This window comes from Delphinapterus leucas, chromosome 6, assembly GCF_059928025.1.
Source record: "Delphinapterus leucas isolate spDelLeu-1000000601 "Yukka" chromosome 6, BTC_Dleu_Yukka2, whole genome shotgun sequence".
Classification (NCBI taxonomy): Eukaryota; Metazoa; Chordata; class Mammalia; order Artiodactyla; family Monodontidae; genus Delphinapterus; species Delphinapterus leucas.
In genome coordinates, this window is record NC_143134.1 from 63,483,058 (window position 1) to 63,501,925 (window position 18,868).

The following is an 18,868-nucleotide window of genomic DNA, read 5'->3' on the forward strand; positions in this document are numbered from 1 at the left end:
TTTTGCCACTTTTTGATTTTTACATCTGAGGACTCTATCATTGACAATATTCAAGGACTAGGTTTTTTTTATATAGTTTGCCTTATTACTGTTGTTTTCATGGTTAACTTCAAGTTTATGTGTACTTATAACTTTTAACTTATATTCTGATATTAAAATTCTATTTGGTCTCAAACTTAAACATTCTTTTATATTTTATAAGCACTGTTGTATTTATTTAATAGCAGCCTTCTATGTACCTTGTTTAAGAATGAGATAAAGTGCATGTATGTATGTCACCAAAAGCTGAAATGTTTTATGAACATTTTATTGAAGTAAATACCTAACAGGAAATGAACATACAGCTGTATACTTTGATGAATTTTCACTAATCAAACACACCTGAGCAGTCAGGACCCAGTTTAAGACACCTGATGTTACCAGCTGTAGAAACATAGCTCATGCTCCCTTCCAGTTAATACCAGCCTCTTCCTCAAGGGCAACCACTATCTTAACTGCTAACAGCATAGATTTCTCTTTCCATATTTTTCATTTTATGTTAATAGAAGCATATAGCAAATGTTATTTGTGTTTGGTTTCTGTTACTTAGTAGTATGTTTGTGAGATGTGTCCATGTTATAGACTGAATGTGTCCTCCCAAAAATTCATATGTGGAAACCTTAACCCATAAAATGACTACATTTGAAAATAGGGCCTTAGGAGGTAATTAAGATTAAATGAGGTCAAAAGGGTCGGGCTCTTTTTCAATCGAATTAGTGTTCCTCTAAAACGAGAAACCAGAGAGCTTTTGCTCTCTCTGCCATGAGAGGACACAACAGAGCAAGAAGAGCACTCTCACCAGAAACTGGATCCTGAGAAAACCTTGATCCTGGACTTTTCAACTTCCAGACATATGAGAAAATTAGTTTTTGTTGTTTAAGCCACAAACAGTCTGTGGTCAGCCCAAACTAAGACAATGCATATTGTCATGTAAATTTAGATTGTTATTGCTGTAGATTATTCCATTATGTGAAATGCCACAATTTATTCCCTTGATGATGCATTTCAGTAGTTTCCAGATTTTAGTAATTATGAATCATGCTTCTATGAGCATTCTTGTGCATGTGCACTGGTAAACAAATGTACACATTTTTGTTTATATATGCATGAATGAAAGCTGAGTCACGAGCTATGCATTAGTTCAGCAGAGGACTCTTATTTGTCCATATTCTCACCAAACTTGGTATTATCGCTTTCACTTTATCCTCACTGGTCGACATTAACAGTGTCATCATGAATATTTGCATTTTCTTGATGAAGAATGAAGTTGAGTGTATTTTCATATATTCAGTGACTAGATATCCTCTTTTGCAAAACATCTGTTCAATTACTTGCCAATTTTGAGTTTCTTACTTATATTGTCAATAGTGACATTTGTTGCATTTGCAAATCTCTTCAATCACCCTATGGGTTGACTTTACTCAATGCTGTTTCTCTTGATAGACATTTTTAGTGTTAATATAGTTACAGAGGTAATTTTAAGTTAACGATAATATCTTTTGTGTGATAGTAAGGAAATATTTGCCAAATCCAAGGTATCAATATGTATCGCTATGTTTTCCTCTAACCTGCTCTGCTGTTTTAACTTTCATATTTGCATTTTCCCTTCCTCTTGAATTTATTTTCACTTAAAATGGGAGTACGGATCAAGACAGTTTTCTTTTTTTCCATTTGAATATCCATTTGACACAAGCAATTTATTGAAACATAACTCATTTCTCTACTTTAGTGTTGTCATAATTAGGTGAACATTTATGTAGGGTAGATATCTAAAATCTCTATGACATTCTACTGATGAGTTTGTATATCCCAGTGCAATGCAAACACTACACTTCCTGATTAATATATTTTATAATAGGTCTTGGTATCTGGTGGTGTAAGTTGTATAGTGTTGCGCTACTTCAAATCCCTGTGGCACTTTTACCCTTAGAGTTTACAAATGAATTTAAGAATCAGCTTTTAGCACCTCCCCAATCCTTCACAAATCTATGAACACACACACAGACAGAGCTATGATTTTGATTGGGGTTGTATTATATATATGGTTTGCTCTGGCTAAATTTGAAATTTTATTCAGTTTCCCCTGTCCTTCAATTTTTTAGTTCATTAATTTTACTCAGTAATAATTTGTAGTTTAGAATATATATGTTTCCACATGATTTTGGTTTTGGTGTATCATTACAAACACCATATAACTTTGTTAACTTTTAAATTTTTGATCCATGTTTACTTTTTAAATTTTTGAATGTTTCTTTACCTTTGTCTTTTTTTTTAATTGGAGTATAGTTGCTTTACACTGCTGTGTCAGTTTCTGCTGTACAGCAAAGTGAATCAGCCATATGTACACATATATCCTCTCTATTTGGTTTTCCTTCCCATTTAGGTCACCACGTAGCACCAAGTTCCCTCTGAACCTACTGTATACAGTAGGTTCTCATTAGTTATCTACTTTATACATAGTAATGTATATATGTCAATTCCAATCTCCCAATTCATCTCAACCCCCTCTTCCACTTTGGTATCCATACATTTGTTCTCTACATCTGTGTCTCTATTTCTGCTTTGCAAATAAGATCATCTATACCATTCTTCTAGTTTCCACATATGTGTGTTAATATACAATATTTTTTCTGACTTACTTCACTCTGTATGACAGTCTCTAGGTCCATCCACATCTCTGCAAATGACACAATTTCGTTTCTTTTTATGGCTGAGTAACATTCCATTGTATATACGTACATCTTCTTTATCCGTTCCTCTGTTGATGGACATTTAGGTTGCTTCCATGTCCTGGCTATTGTAAATAGTGCTGCAGTGAACATTGGGGTGCATGCATCTTTTTGAATTATGGTTTTCTCTAGGTATATGCCCAGTAGTAGGATTGCTGGGTCATATGGTAATTCTATTTTTAGTTTTTTAAGGAACCTCCATACTGTTCTCCATAGTGGCTGTATCAATTTACATTCCCACCAACAGTGCAAGAGGGTTCCCTTTTCTCCACACCCTCTCCAGCATTAGTTGTTTGTAGATTTTCTGTTGATGCCCATTCTAACTGGTGTGAGGTGATACCTCATTGTAGTTTTGATTTGAGTTTTTCTAATAATTAGCGATGTTGAGCATCTTTTCGGGTTTGTTGGCTATCTGTATGTCTTCTTTGGAGGAATGTCTGTTTAAGTCTTCCACCCATTTTTTGATTGGGTTGTTTGTTTTTCTGATATTGAGCCGCATGACCTGTTTGTAAATTTTTGAGATTAATACCTTGTCACTTGCTTCGTTTGCAAATATTTTCTCCCATTCTGAGGGTTGTCTTTTCATTTTGTTTATGGTTTCTTTTGCTGTGTACCTTCCCTCAACATTGATTCTTGACGTATTCCCTCTCTGCCTTTCATTAGATATAATTTTAATTTCTCTTGTTTCCCTTTCTTGATTCATAAACTATAGATTATATGTTTATCATTTCATTGTTTTAGTGCTCCTCCTTAGATTTTGTTAGAAAATATACTCTAACTTCAAAAAGTTAGAGTTATTTAGCATTAATACCCTTCTTTTGCCCAGATTTTTTTAATGTTTTTGAACTCCCCATTGAACATTGCTCCAAATTGCTATTCCTTTAGATGGTATTATATATCTCTCTAACACAAACTATGTGAATATTATTATCATATAGTAAATAGTTAAATAAATTTAAAATAGATTTTATAAGTTTCTATGGCTTTTGTTTTATTTATTCCCAAGCCTTTCTTTTTTCTTCAGTTGACATCATGATGAACTATATTGCATAATATGTGTTTAAATAGAGATTAGTGAGTGGTAATGTATTTCAGCTTTTATATATAAAATTTTATTCATCTGTCTTCACTCATATGGTAATTTGACTATGTAAAATCCTAGTGTTCCTCAGCATTCATACATATCTTTTCAATATCATAGAGAAATTATATTTCCAGTGAGAAAACTCTTCCCTGTTTAATTGTTCATTTGAAGGTAGTCTGTACTATGTCTGAACCGTTGATAGCTTTTAAGAGTACCACTTTAGCTTTCCTGTTACTCAATTATACTATAATATGTCTTGGTTTGAATGTATGTATTAAACTCGTTTGGTATTTGAAGTACATTTTTTTGTCTGCAAACCTATGTGTTTCCACAATTCAAAAAAGTTTTCAAAAATAATCTTTTCCAAAATGGTTTTCTTTTATACTCTATATTCTCTTTTTTTTTTTTTCTGGACTACTTCTTAGAATATTCAACCTTTCCATATTACATCCAGATATTTTACTACTTTTATAATTTTGTCTTTCTGTACAATGTTACAAGTGCCTTCCTTTGTTCTATATGTAATTTACTGATGTTCTCTCCTCAACTGAATCCAGTCTAAAGTTCTAGTTAATTATTTGTTGTGTATTTTATTCCCACATTAAAAAAATTTTTCCAGGTATTAACAATTTGCCTTATTTTACCTATTTGCATACTCCAAGTATACACATGTACATATACACACACATATGTATTTAATTTTGTGTATTAACCTCATGTGCTGCAATCTTGCTATAATAACTTACTAATTACAGGAATTTCTTTACTGATTCTTTTGGATATTCTACATAAACAGTCGTGTGATCTGCGAACATAGTTTTATTTTTTCCTTGTTACTCTCTATACCTTTTATTTCCCCTTCTGTCTTATTGCATTAGCTAAGGCTTCCAGGATGATGTTGAAAAACAATAGTGACAGAAAGACTTTCCTTGCCTGTTCCTGATCTGATTAGGAAAGACTTGAGCTTATCATTATTAACTATGATATTAGAGCTGTAGGATTTTTGTAAATATTCTTTATCATTAGAGAAAGTTTCCCTGAGCTCCTAGTTCACTGAGAATGTTTATTATGAATGTGTGTTGGATTTTTGTCAAATGCTATTCTGTAACTTTTGGTGTGATCATGTGTTATTTTTTCTTCTTTAGCCTATTAATATGATTGGTTACATTAATTTTTTAATGTTGAGCTAGTCTTGCATACCTGGGAAAAATCCCAGCTAATCATGGTGTATAATTCTTTTGATACATTGTTGAATTTGATTTGCTAATATTTTGTCGTGGATTTTTTGCAACTGTTTTCATGAGATATTGTTTGTATTGAGTTTTGTTTTTATAATATCTTTATTCATCCCTATTGTCACATATTGCAGAATGTCGTTCCTTTTAAGTTTGAATAATATTTCATTATGTGTATATATAACACATTTTCTTTTTACATTCATCTACTGATAGACATTCAGGTTTTTGGCTATTATGAATAGTGCTGCAGTGAACATAGGAGCACTAATATCTCTTTGAGATCCTGATTTCATATATTGTATTTTGGATAAATACCCAAATGTGGGATTGCTGGATCATGTGGTGGATCCTTTTTTTTATTTTATTTTTGAGGAACTTCCTTACTGTTTTCTAGAGCAGATGCACCATTTTACATTCCCACCAATAGTGTATAAATGTTCCGATTTCTTCACATCCTGCCAACATTTTTTTTTCATAATTGCCATCCTGAAAGGTGTGAGGTGGTATATCATTGTGGTTTAGATTTGCATTTCCTTGATGATTAGTGACGTTGAGCATGTTTTCATGTTCCTGTTGGCCATTTGTATGTCTTCTCTGGAGAAATGTCTACTCAAGTCCACAGCCCATTTTTAAATGTTGTTTGTTTTGCTATGGAGTTGTAGCACTTCCCTATGTATTTTGGAAATAAATCCCTTATCAAATATATGGTTTTGAAGTATTTTCTCTCATTCTGCAGGTTGTCTTTCACTCTTGATTATTTCTTTTGCTGTGCAGAATTTTTTTATTGTTTCACATAGTCCTACTTGTCTATTTTTGCTTTTGTTGCCAGTGCTTATGGTGTCATATCTATCAAAGTATTGTCAAGGTCAGTATCAAGGAGATTTTTCCCTTTGTTTTCTGGAGTCTTACAGTTTCAGGTCTTGCATTTAAGTCTTTAATCCATTTTGAGTTGTTTCTTTGTGTATAGTAAAACATCAGTCCAATTTCATAATTTTGCATGTTCCTATCCAGTTTTCCCAGCACCATTTATTGAAAAGACTGCCCTTTGCCCACTGTGTATTTTTGGTACCCTTGATGAACAGTTGACTGTATGTGTAAGTAATTATTTCTGGGCTGTCTCTTCTGTTCCTTTGGTCTATATGTCTGTCTTTATGCCGGTACCACACTATTTTAAGTACTATGGATTTGCAGTATATTTTTAAATTAGGAAGTGTGATGCCTCCAGCTTTCGTCTTCTCTCTCAGATTGATTTGACTACTTAGGGGTCTTTTGTGATTCCAGCTGAATTTTAGAATTGCTTTTTTTCTATTTCCGCAAAAAAGACATTGAGATTTTGATAGGAATTTCGTTGAACATGTAGATTGCTTTGGGTAGTATGAAAATTTTAATAATATTATGTTTTCCAATCCATGAATACATGATGTATTTTCATTGTTTGTGTCTTCCTTAATTTCTTTCATTAATATTTTGTACTTTTCAATATAGAAGTCTTTCACCTCCTTAGTTAAGTTTATTTCTGAGTATTTTATTCTTTTGATGCAATTTTAAATGGGATTGTTTTCCTAATTTCTTTTTTGGATAGTTTCATGTTAGTGTGTAAAAACATAGCTGATTTTTGTTTGTTCATTTTGTATCCTACCATTGTAATGAATAAGTTTATTCTGATATTTTAATTTTTTGTGAAGTCCTCAAGGTTTTCTATATATAAGATCAGGTCATCTGCAGACAGGAACAGTTAAGGTTATTGTGTAACAAAAATTGGTCCATTTGGTTAACTTTGAGAGAGAATGGCAATTGAAACCTTGGGAGAAGCATGGAGATGACTCTTGTGAGGAAGGAGAGTGATACAATGGTAGCTGGAGAGAGAGATGAAGTCACACTTTAAAATAAATCATGGGTGAAATCTCAAGAGAAATTAAAAGTATTTTATCTAAATAAAAATTAAACTGATCAAAATTTGTGAAACACAGTGAAAACAGTACATGGAGGAAACTTAGAGCATTGAATGTATGTGTAATAAAAGAAGAAAAATTCAATAAGAGCACTTTAAACATAAAGCAAGCAGAAGGAAAATAAATAAAAACAGAGCAAAAATCAATAAAATTGAAAATGAAAAAAATAGAGAAAAGTGAAAAAGCCAGTTTTTTAAAAAGATCAATAAAATTAATAAATTTCTACTTTGGCTAACTAAGAAATAATAGAAAACACGAATTACGAATATCAGAAATAAAGATTAGGTCATCATTACTGACTTGTGGATATTAAAGGATAACAAAGAAATATTATGAGCACATCTATGCCCATATATTTGATAACTTATATAAAGTGGATCAATTTCTTGAAAGATACAAACTACCAAAATTTATGCAAGGAGAATAGATAACTTGGATGTGCTTATATCTATTTAAAACTTGAATCATTAATTAATAACATTTCACAAAAGAAAGCACAAAGTCTAAATAATTTTATTGGAAGGAAAGAAAATATTTTCTTATGTTTCAAAGATTTTATTAATTCATTAATCAATGAGGTAACTAGTAGATGTTACAACCAGTTCATAGGAGAATTTTAAAAACATACATATTAATGTCTTTCAGGAAGACTGAAATGATTTACAAAACAGTGATCAGTGTCCTTAGGGTAATTTTTTGTGTGTCTCCACCAGACACAATTTGTATTTTTATGGACAAGAAACATTTTATTCCTATTAGTGTTCTACAGATTTCAGAGATTTAAAATGGCTCAAAGTCAATGAAAGACAGATAACTTGGAAGGATACACTCAATGGGACAGTAATCATTTTTGCCCATTTCAGTGTCTTCACAAGTTTTCTGACACCTGCTACCAATGAATGGGGTAGGAGCTCTTTAAAAAAGCTAAAATTAGTTATAAAATATAAAGTTATATTTTCTTCATATATTTTAGAAGTAATATATACATTTTGCAATCTTAATGAAGTCACCTTCCAAGGCTAGTAGTAACGTCTAACATTAACATCCATCTGAACAGTCCTGCATTAATGCACTGCAGAACTGAATGTGATTCACTTCACCCAGATCTCCCAGAACCTGAAGCATTAATGTGCAGAGGCCCTCCTGCCAGTACTGCCAGGATCCTAACTCTGATGAAGTGAGAAGAATAGCTCTACCCAACTTAAGTTCCAATCTCATTTATATGAGGAGACACAAAACCATAGCTCCTCAGGTTTACAACATCTTGGAGAATGGCCCTTTTGTTTAAATTGCATTGCCTTCTCCCTAGGATTCAAATTTAGGACCCGTAAGATCCGGTTCAATGGTCATATGAGTGACAGGGAATGGAAAAGAGATACAGATTTTTTGATACTCTTGAAAGCCTCCTGTTTGTGATATTATTCTCTCCATTCGTCTACCCATTCATTCAGCCTTCTAATCTCTAATACTAGGGTAATTTTAGTATTAAAGCTGTCATAGGGAGAAGCTTATCATAAATTAGCAGAAGATTCCCAAATCCTATCATCTGATACCTTTCCAGGGAGGTCTGTCTACTGATCCAGGGAATCAGCATGGTATCTTGTAGAGGTAGCAGGGTTCTGGGGTGAAAGAAACTCAACTTGTTAGTTCTCGTTCTCTTCGGGCACATTATCCTTTGTAAAATAAGGGGATTGATTACACAACTTTATGAGATTATTGTGATAATTAGGGATGTACTTGACAAATAATGTTCAATCGCTGAATGCAAATTCCTTTACTGCCCCGTATCATTAAGCTAGGTCTCCTATTCAGTTCAAGTGCTGGTAATACGTAACTCTCTCCCTCACACTTACATTCTTATTTTATTTCCAATAAGTTATTCACGAAAATTTTATGCCCCAGTTCATTTTAACAGATGTACTAGAATAATATCCTTTATCTTGGTATAATTATTATGATTAATTTGTTATAGTAAGTATAATTATAATAATGTTATAAGCACTGTTAACCTTTTTATAACTCAACTCTTTGGGCTATAGTTAATTTTTCTCTACTTTTTCTGTACACTCATCATTAAAAATTTCCTCTATTCCTATAGTATTATTTTTTGAGGTATCTGAACCAATCATTTAAGAAATAAATTATTTCTACACAATCTCTGCCAGATATTAGAAGCAAAGGAAATACTTGCTAATGCAACCTTTGAAGCCATCATCATCCTAAACAAAATCAGATGTACACTACAAGAAAGGGAAACTGCATACCAGTATATCTCATGAACATAGATTCAAACGTTCATAACAAAATATTAACAATTGAACCCAAAAGTGTACATTTTAAAATACATATTAATTTACCCACACTCCAAATTATTGCTTGTCTCAAAATCATTCTTATTTTTCCCTCAAAGGTATACATTGTTTGCCTAAAATAATGTTATGAGGGTGAGGAAAACAATAAAGATGACAAAATAAAAATTAAATATTTCCTCACTTGTGGGTAAGTTTAAAATACCTAATTTTTCTAAGACTTTTTAAAGCAATTCAGTAAACTTATTTGCCACTAGAATAAAGGTCAAATAATTACTGCTGTTCTATTCGGTTCCATGATAATTCACTTAAAAAAAACCCATGAACATAAATTATTAAAAAACATGAGTTAGGGATCAAAACATCTAAAAATCCTGTTAAACTTTTGAATTAAATGATGTGTTTAGAAACTGATAAAAACACTTTTGCATATACTGAATAAAGGAAATTTTGGTTACCATTATCTTCACAGGAGGTTATCAGGGGCATTTTGCTCTAAGGAAACTGATGTTTATTAAGCATCTGTATAGGCCTCAGGAGATACATTTATAATCATTATAACTTACTCTCCCCACCAAGCCAATTAGATAATATCTCAAATGCAACAGAAGAGGAAATAGCAACAGAAGAGGAGATAGTGGATTGAGTATATGTCATAAAGTCACACAACTAAGCATAGGGTAGTAATGATAACTTAGAAATAATAGCATCAAATGAGAGTTTGTTTCCATCTAATAATGGAGATTGGGAGATAGCATTCAGTGTCGAGGAATTATGACATACAGTTTCTTCTGAATTAAAGCTTTTTTGATTTGGAATGTTTTCAAATGCAAGCAACAGAATATTTGGCTCATGGTTGCTTAAGCAAATAGCATCTTCCCTCTCCTCTCTCTCCCTCCCTCCCTCCCTCCCTCCCTCCCTCTCTCTCTCTCTCTCTCTCTCTCCCCCCCCATTGGCATATGCATGCATGCATGCATGCATGCATGCGTACGCACACACACACATACACACACACAAAGAGAAGGAGAGCAGTCCAGGGCAACTGAAGATGTTTAACAATATTCTGTGGAAATAGGCTCCTATTTTTCCATTCTACCATCCTTATGTGGAATCATTTTGCTCTTGGCCCCTCGGTCCTACACTATATTAGACATTATATTTATGTTCAAGGAACGGAGTGGGTGCAAGGGCAATGAAGCCAAGGTTTGGCCTGCTTAGTCTATTTTTGTTTGGTTTTGTTTGGTTTTGTTTTGGTAAGGAAAGCAAAACCTGAGAAGCTTTACTCAGCACTGCCACCTGCTACTTTTTTCTTTCTCTTCTTTTTTTCCCACTTTTATTGAGATATAATTGGCTTACAGCACTGTATGAGTTTAAGGTGATCAGCATAATGATTTGACTTATATACACCATGAAATGATTATGATAATGATATTTGTGGTCTTTTTGATGATAGTCATCTGACAGGTGTGAGGTGGTATCTCATTGTTGTTTTAATTTGCATTTTTCTGATGATTAACAATGTTGAGCATCTTTTCATATGTTTGTTGGCGATCTGTATGTCTTCTCTGGAAAAATGTCTACTCACATACTCTGCCCATTTTTAGTCAGATTGTTTTATTTATGTTGCGTTGTGTAAGTTCTTTGTACATTTTGCATTTGAACCCCTTATGAGATATATCATTTACAAATATATTATTTCATTCAGTAGGTGGCATTTTTATTTTGTTGATGATTTCCTTCAGTGTGCAAACAATTTTTTTAGTTTGATATGGTCCCATTTGTTTATTTTTGCTTTTGTTTCCTTTGCCTGAGAAGATATATCCAAAAAAATATTACTAAGACTCGTCAAATAACTTACTGCCTAAGTTTTCTTCTAGAAGTTTTATGGTTTCAGATCTTATATTTAAGTCTTTAATGTACTTTGAATTTATTTTCATGCATGGTGTGAGAGAGTAGTCTAGTTTGATTCTTTTACATGGAGCTGTCCAGTTTTCCCAACACCATTTATTGAAGAGGTTATCTTAGCCTCATTGTATATTTTGGTTCCTTCGTCATAGATTAATTGCCTATATGAGTGTGAGTTTATTACTGGGCTGTTTGGTTCCATTGACCTATGTGTCTGTTTTTGTTCCAGTACTATACTCTTTTGTTTACTGTAGCTTTGTAGTGTAGTTTGAAATCACAAAGTGAGATAACAACTTTGTTCTTCTTTCTCAAGATGGTTTTGGCTATTGGGTTTTTTGTGTTTCCATATTTTAGAATTATTTGTTCTATTTCTGTAAAAAATACCATTGGTATTTTGATAGGAATTGCATTGAATCTGTAGATTGCTTTGGGTTGTACGGTCATTTGAACAATACAAATTCTTCTAATACATGAACATGGTAAAGTTTCCATCTATTTGTGTCATCTTCACTGTCTTTCATCAGTGTCTTATAGTTTTCTTAGTACAGGTATTTTATATCCTTAGTTAGATTTATTCCTGGGTACTTTACTCTTTTAGATGAGATTGTAAATAGAATCATTTTCTTAATTTTTCTTTCTGGCAGTTGTTAGTTTTTAGAAATACAACAGATTTCTGTATATTAATTTTGTATTCTGCAACTTTACCAGATTCAGTGATGAGCTCTAGTAGTTTTCTGGTTGCATCTTTAGAATTTTCTATGTTTAGTATCATGTCAACTACAAGCAGTGGCAGTTTTCTGTCTAATTTGGATTTCTTTTTTTTCATTTTCTTCCGATTGCTGTGGCTAGGACTTCCAATACCATGTTGAAGAAAAGTGGTGAGAGGGATCATCCTTGTCATGTTCCTTATCTTAGAGGAAATAATTCATCTTTTCACCAACGGCTGAGATTTTTATCTGTGGAGTTGCCGTATATGGCCTTTATTTTCTTAAGGTGTATTTCCCCTATAACCACTTTTTTGAGAGTTTTTATCATGAATAGATGTTAAATTTTGCTGAAAGATTTTTCTGAATCTATTGAGATGATTTTTATCCCTCAGTTGTTAATGTGGTATATAGAATTTATAAATTTGCATATGTTTAACCATCCTTGCATACCTGGGAGAAATCCCACTTGATCATGGCGTATGATCCTTTTAAGGTATTGTTGAATTTCATTTGATAATAGTTTGTTGAGGATTTTTACATCTATGTTTATCAGTAATTTTCTTTTTTGTAATATTTTTGCATGATTTTTGTATCAGAATCATGCTGGTCTTGCAGAGTAAGTTCAGAAGAATTCCGTGCTCTGCAATTTTGGGGATTAGTTTGAGAAAGAGAGGTGTTCACTCGTCTCTAAATGTTTGGAAGAATTCACTTCTAAAGCCATCTGGTCCTGAACTTTTGTTTGTTGGGATATTTTTAAATTACTGATGAAATTTCATTATTGGTAGTTGATCTGGTCATATTTTCTGTTTTTTCCTAGTTCAGCCTTGGGAGATTTTACATTTCTAGAAATTTGTCCATTTCTTCTAGGTTGTCCATTTTATTGGAGTATAATTGTTCATAGTAATCTCTTAAGATCCTTCATGTTTCTGTGGTGTTGATTGTAACTTCTCCTTTTTCATTTCTGAATTTATTGATTTGGACAATCTCTCTCTTTTTCTGGGTAAAGATTTATCAATTCTGTTTATCTTTTCAAAGAATCAGCTCTCACTTTCATTGATCTTTTCTATTGTTCTTTTAGTCTCTATTTTATTTATTTCTGCCCTGATCTTTATAATTTCTTTTTTTCTACTAAATTTAGGTATTAGTTGTTCTTTTTCTAGTTCCCTTGAACTAGAAAACTAGTTCCAGGTTTTGAACTGGAACTTGAACTAGGTCCCAGGTGTAAGGCCTGGTTGTTTATTTGAGATAAGCTTGTATCACTATAAACTTCCATCTTAAAACTGCTTTTGTTGCATCCCACAGATTTTTGAATTGCTGTCTTTGTTTTCATTTGTCTCCATGTATTTTTTATTTCTTCTTTGATTTCTTCAGTGATTTATTTTTTGTTTAGTAGTATATTGTTTAGCCTCTACATGTGTGTGTTTTTTTGCTTTTTTTTCTTGTAGTTGATTTCTAGTCTCATAATATTGTGGTTGCAAAAGATGCTTGATATAATTTCAGTTTCCTTATATTTACTGAGAATTGTTTTGTGGCCTAGCATGTGAGATATCCTAGAGAATGTCCCATGTGAGCTTGAAAAGAATATGTATTCTGCTGCTTTTGGTTGAATGTTCTATTTACATCTATTAAGTCCAATTGATCTAATGTGTCATCTGAGGTCAGTGTTTTATTACTGATCTGTCCATTGATGTATGTGGGATGTTAAAGTTCCCTATTATTGTGTTACTGTCAATTTCTCACTTTATGTCTATTAATATTTGTTTTATGTACTTAAGTGCTCCTATGTTGGGTGCATTATGTTTACAATTGTTATATCTTCTTCTTGGATTGATCCCTTGATCATCACATAATGTCCTTCTTTGTCTCCTGTTACAGTCTTTGTTTTGAAGTCTATTATGTTTGATATAAGCATTGCTACCCCTACTTTCCTTTCATTTCCATTTGCATGGAATACCTTTTAGCATTCCCTCACTTTCAGTCTCTGTGTGTCTTTAGATCTGAAGTGAGTCTATTGTAGTCAGCATATACATGGGTCTTGTTTTTGTATCCATTCAGCCACTCTGTGTCTTTTGATTGGAGCATTTAGTCAATTTACTTTTAAAGCAATTAATGCTAGGTATGTACTTATTGCCATTTTGTTAATTGCTTTTGGATTGTTTATGTAGTTCTTTTTTATTCCTTTCTTCTTTTGTTCTTCTTCCCTTGTGATTTGATAATTATCTTTAGTATTTTGTTTGGATTCCTTTCTCTTTTGTATGTGTGTATCTAATATGGATTTTTCGTTTGTGGTTACCATGCAAATTTATATAGAGCAGTGTGTGTGTGTGTGTGTGTGTGTGTGTGTGTGTGATTATTTTAAGTGGCTCATGTCTTAAGTTCAAATGCATTGTAACAACTCTGAATCTACTCCCCTCCCATGTTTACTGTTTTTGACATCCTATTTTACAGCTTTTTGTTTTGTGTATACCTTAACTACTTATTGCAGATATAGATGACTTTACTACATTTTTCTTTTAACCTCCCTGCTAACTCTTTACATGCTTGATTTACTACTTTTGCTGTATATTTGCCTTTAACAATGAGCTTTTTACTTTCATAAATTTTATTTTTCTAGTTGTGGCCTTTCTTTGATTAGAGAAGTCCCTTTAACATTTCTTGTAAAGCTTATTTCCTGGTGTTAAACTCTTTTAGCTTTTGCTTGTCTGTAAAACTTTTGATCTCTCAATCAAATCTGAATGAAAACCATGCTCTGTAGCGTGTTCTTAGTTGTAGGGTTTTCCTTTTCATCACTTTAAATATATTCTACCACTGCCTTCTGGCCTGCAGAGTTTCTGCTGAAAGTCAGTAGATAACTTTATTGGAATTCCCTTGTACATAACTTGTTGCTTTTCCATTGCTGCCTTTAGTAGTTTATCTTATTTTTTTGTCATTTATTTACAGTGTGTCTTGGTGTGGTCCTCTCAGCATTGATCATGTTTGGTACACTCTATAATTCTGGGACCTGGATATCTGTTTCCTTTCCCAGGTAAGAGAAGTTTCCATTTATTATGTCTTCAAATATGTTCTCTGCTCCTTTTTCTCTTCTTTGCCTACTGGGACCCCTATAATGTAAATATTAATAGCTTAATGTTGTCCCAGAGGTCTCTTAAACTGTCCTTATTTCTTTTTATTTTTATTTTATTTTTTCTTCCTGTTTAGCGTCAGGGATTTCCACTACCTTGTCTCCCAGATTGCTGATCTGTTCCTCTATATCATCTAATCTGATGTTGATTCCTTCTAGAGTATTTTTTCTTTCAATTATTGTATTCTTCATTTCACTTTGGTTCTTTTTTATATCTTCTAATTCTTTGTTAAAAACATGTAACTTCTCATTCTGTTCATTTAATCTTCTCTTAGGTTCTTTAAGTATCTTTATAATCATTACCTTGAAATCTTATTAGGTAGATAGTTTATCTTCTCTTATTTTAGTTCTTTTTCTGGGGTTTTATCTTGCTTCTTCATTTGGAACATATTCCTCTGTCACTTCATTTTGCCTGATTTGCTGTTTTTATTTCTATGTATTTGGAGGTTTGTTTGTGATTCCTGATCTTGAAGAAGTGGCTTTTTGTAGAAGATATCATGTGCATCCAAGCAGTGAACTCCTCTTTTGTCACCAGAGCTATGTGCTCTAGCCGTGCACCCTCTGTGGGCTGCATGGGTCCTTCTCTTGTGGGAGTCTGAATACTGTGGGTGGTCTGGTATGTGTGGCAGGCCCCCAGTTTGTTTGGTTGCCAAGTCCTGCCTTGTGCTGTGGCTGCTGGTACACAAGGCCAATTCATGAGGTAACTCACTGCGGAGTCCCGAGGGTCACAGGTCTATTGCTGGTCCACTGGTGGGCAGAGCTGAGTCCTGGGATGGATAGTTGCAAGACTGGATTTCCTGGATCTAGTGTCAGCCTGCTGGTGTGTGAGGCCAGTTCCTGAAATGGCTGTCTATGCAGCCTGTGGGGCTCATATCTGGTGTTGGTCACTGTTGAGTGTGGCTGGATCCTGGGGCAGCTGACTGAGGGATCCAAGGTGTCTTGAAGCTGGTGTTGGCTTCCTGGTGGGTGGAGTTGGGGCCTGGGGGGGATTCCTGGGCTGGTGTTGGCCTACTGATGGGTAGGGCCAGAGCTCAGGGGGTCCCTGGGCTAGTCCTGGCCTTCAGGTAGGTGGACTGGGTGCTAACATGGCAGGCTGCAGTGCTGTGGTGGTCTTGGAAATGCTGTCTACCTGCTGGTGGATGGGGCTGTGAATCAGGTGATCCTGGGGCTGGTACCTGTCCACTGGTGATAAAACTGGGTCCTGTCACTCGTGCTGGCCCACTGGTGGGTGTAGCCAAGTCCTGTGGTCTCTGGCTGATGTCCTAGGCCCTGTGATGGATGGGGCTAGTTCTTGTGGCCACTGTGGGCTCAGGCAGTCTTAAGACAACTGGCCTGCTGATGGGTGGGACTGTTTCCCCATCCACTAGTTGCTTGGTCTGAGCTATCCCAGTAATGGTTCTGACAGGTTGGTGGGTAGGGCTGCATTCCAGCACTAATAAGCTAGGGGGAGAATTCCAAAATGGTGTTTGCCAGCAATAGTATCCTCATAGGAGAACAAGCTCCAAAAAATGGCTGCCACCAGCGTCTGTGTCTCCAGGGTGAGCTCTAGTTGCCTCTCGCCTCTCTGGGTGTCTCCCCAGAATCAGCACGTGGGTCTGACCCAGGCTCCTTTCAAATCATTACTTCTGTCCTTGGTCCTGGAGCATATGAGATTTTGTATGTGTCCTTTAAGAGTAGAGTTTCTTTCCCCCATGGCCTTCTGTATCTCCCCAAAATAATCCCTGCTAGCCTTCATAGCCACATGTTCTGGGGGGATTGTCTTCCTGGTACAGGACCCCTGGGCTGGGGCGCCCGATGTGGGCCTCTTGCTCCTCGTGCCTTGGAGAGAACTTCTGCAATTTTAATTATCTTCCTGTTTTGCAGGTTGCCCACCCAAGTATGTGAGACTTGACTCTACTGCATCTCTGCCCCACCTACCTGCTTCATTATGGTTCCTTCTTTATATATTTAGATGCAGGTTTTTTCTAGTCCTCTGGTCTTTCTCATCAATATTTTCTCTGTAAATAGATGTAATTTTGGTGTGTCCATGGCAGGAGGTGAACTCAGGGTCTTCTTACTCCACCCTCTTGGCCACTCTCACCTGCTACTTGTTAATACATGAATATTTGGAGACAATTTCCCATGAGTCTCTTATGATTTTGCACGTTTGCAAAGGCACCAACAGTGTTTTGTTACATAAAATCGTTCAAAGGTATTTATGGAGGAAATAGCTTTGGGAAGTAGAATCTCCCAGAAGAGCAGAGGGCATGTTTGTGTGTTATCCAATAAGATCAATATAATATACTATATCTACTATATCAATATATCTACTTCTGGGATAAAGGACAGTCATATTTGATTGCAGCTTTTATAAAAGGTTGAGGTTTCCTAGGCTCAGAGTGCCTCTTCTGTAATGCAACCCGCTGTGTGTTCTGGGTTCTCTTGACTATTACTGTATTTCCTGTAGGAGCTGAGGCTTGTGGAATCTGTGAGAATGACTCTACCTTGGCACCCTAGCAACCTTGCACATTTCTATGTAGACCACATAGGCAAGACTTGACTTCAACTTGACTAAGTCTTTGCAGAATGCCCTGTGATCCTCCTGGTTAATGAGATCATGATGTTTGTGAAGAGCTGTTAAAAGGCCATTTTCTACTTGCTTCCCATTTCCCCTGGGATACTGTCATGAGACATTTGTTCTTAGTCTTCCAGTTTCTGAGGAGCTATGAGGCTGTCTGCATTGCCTCCTTAGGGTACTGCTGCAGACTCTGAGACTGCTTAGCTACAGCATGACATCAGCTCCTCTGCAAAAGGGGTTCCCAACACTCATGCTGTATAGTCATGTCATCTGTCTCCTTTTGTTTCAGTGCTATCCTAAGGGACAGATGACATAGACACAGGCACCTTTACTTCTCTCTCTTTTTGCTACCTATGTATGTGATGAACAGTCATAATTTTAATAGGGCTTTCCCTTTTGTTATTGGTCAAGTTTTACAGCCTTGCATTGGTAAAGAATCAGTACAAGAAAATGATACTCTGGCTACTGCTATTTTGTGAAAAATAATTGTCCTTTTTCTTTGATCCAGAAGATTTGTGTCTTCTACCAGCATCCAATAAACTGTGACAGGCACGTTTGTTAGTTTGCAAATAGTGTAAACGATCAGATCTTTCAGAGCTCTTGACAATGATATTGACTAGAATTGTGTCATGGATATAACCCCAGCTGGATGATGGCTGGGAGGAAATGATTGTATACATAGCTTGAGTTCCCACCCAACAACATCTACCATATAAAGCTAAACTCCTAAAAATGTAACAGAAGATATCAATATAAAGGCCTAATTTTAACTAGTTGCATACTTAAGACCTAGAGTAAAATTCATAACTCGTCGTAGTCTCCTTAGCCAACCTACTCCTATAGTTGACTTATCTCTTTGCTTGAAGCCTTTTTTTTTCTTTTAAATAAAGAAACCCTTCTCAAACTACATAAATAATTGACTGTTTTCAATGAACAGAATCTAGAGGGGATCAGGAAATATGTCTCAGAGCATTTAAAAACACTTTGGGTTCTTTCCTCTATACTTAGGAAGTCATTATCGGTTGAAGTTGGGAGCACTTAAACTGTTTTCAAGTTTTAAAATACAGATGTTAAAAAAAAATTATTAGTTTACAAAACGATCCTTTTAGGAGTTGAATGTTATTCAGTGCTAATTATAACTTTTAATGATTGTAAAGTGCCCTGGGAGACTTTAATGAAGATTGCAAGACTACATTTCTACTATAAATTTTCTTTTCCCATACACAG

General features: G+C 34.8%; 1 long non-coding RNA gene across 1 annotated transcript in view; it reads left to right on the forward strand.

The window, feature by feature from the left end:
* The window catches only part of LOC111174678 (uncharacterized), a 412,027-nt gene that overhangs the window by 324,498 nt on the left and 68,661 nt on the right, over positions 1 to 18,868 (forward strand). Inside the window, exon 5 of the long non-coding RNA XR_002644542.2 lies at positions 14,904 to 14,988. This is a non-coding gene — a long non-coding RNA (uncharacterized LOC111174678). The remainder of the gene's footprint in view (positions 1 to 14,903; positions 14,989 to 18,868) is intronic.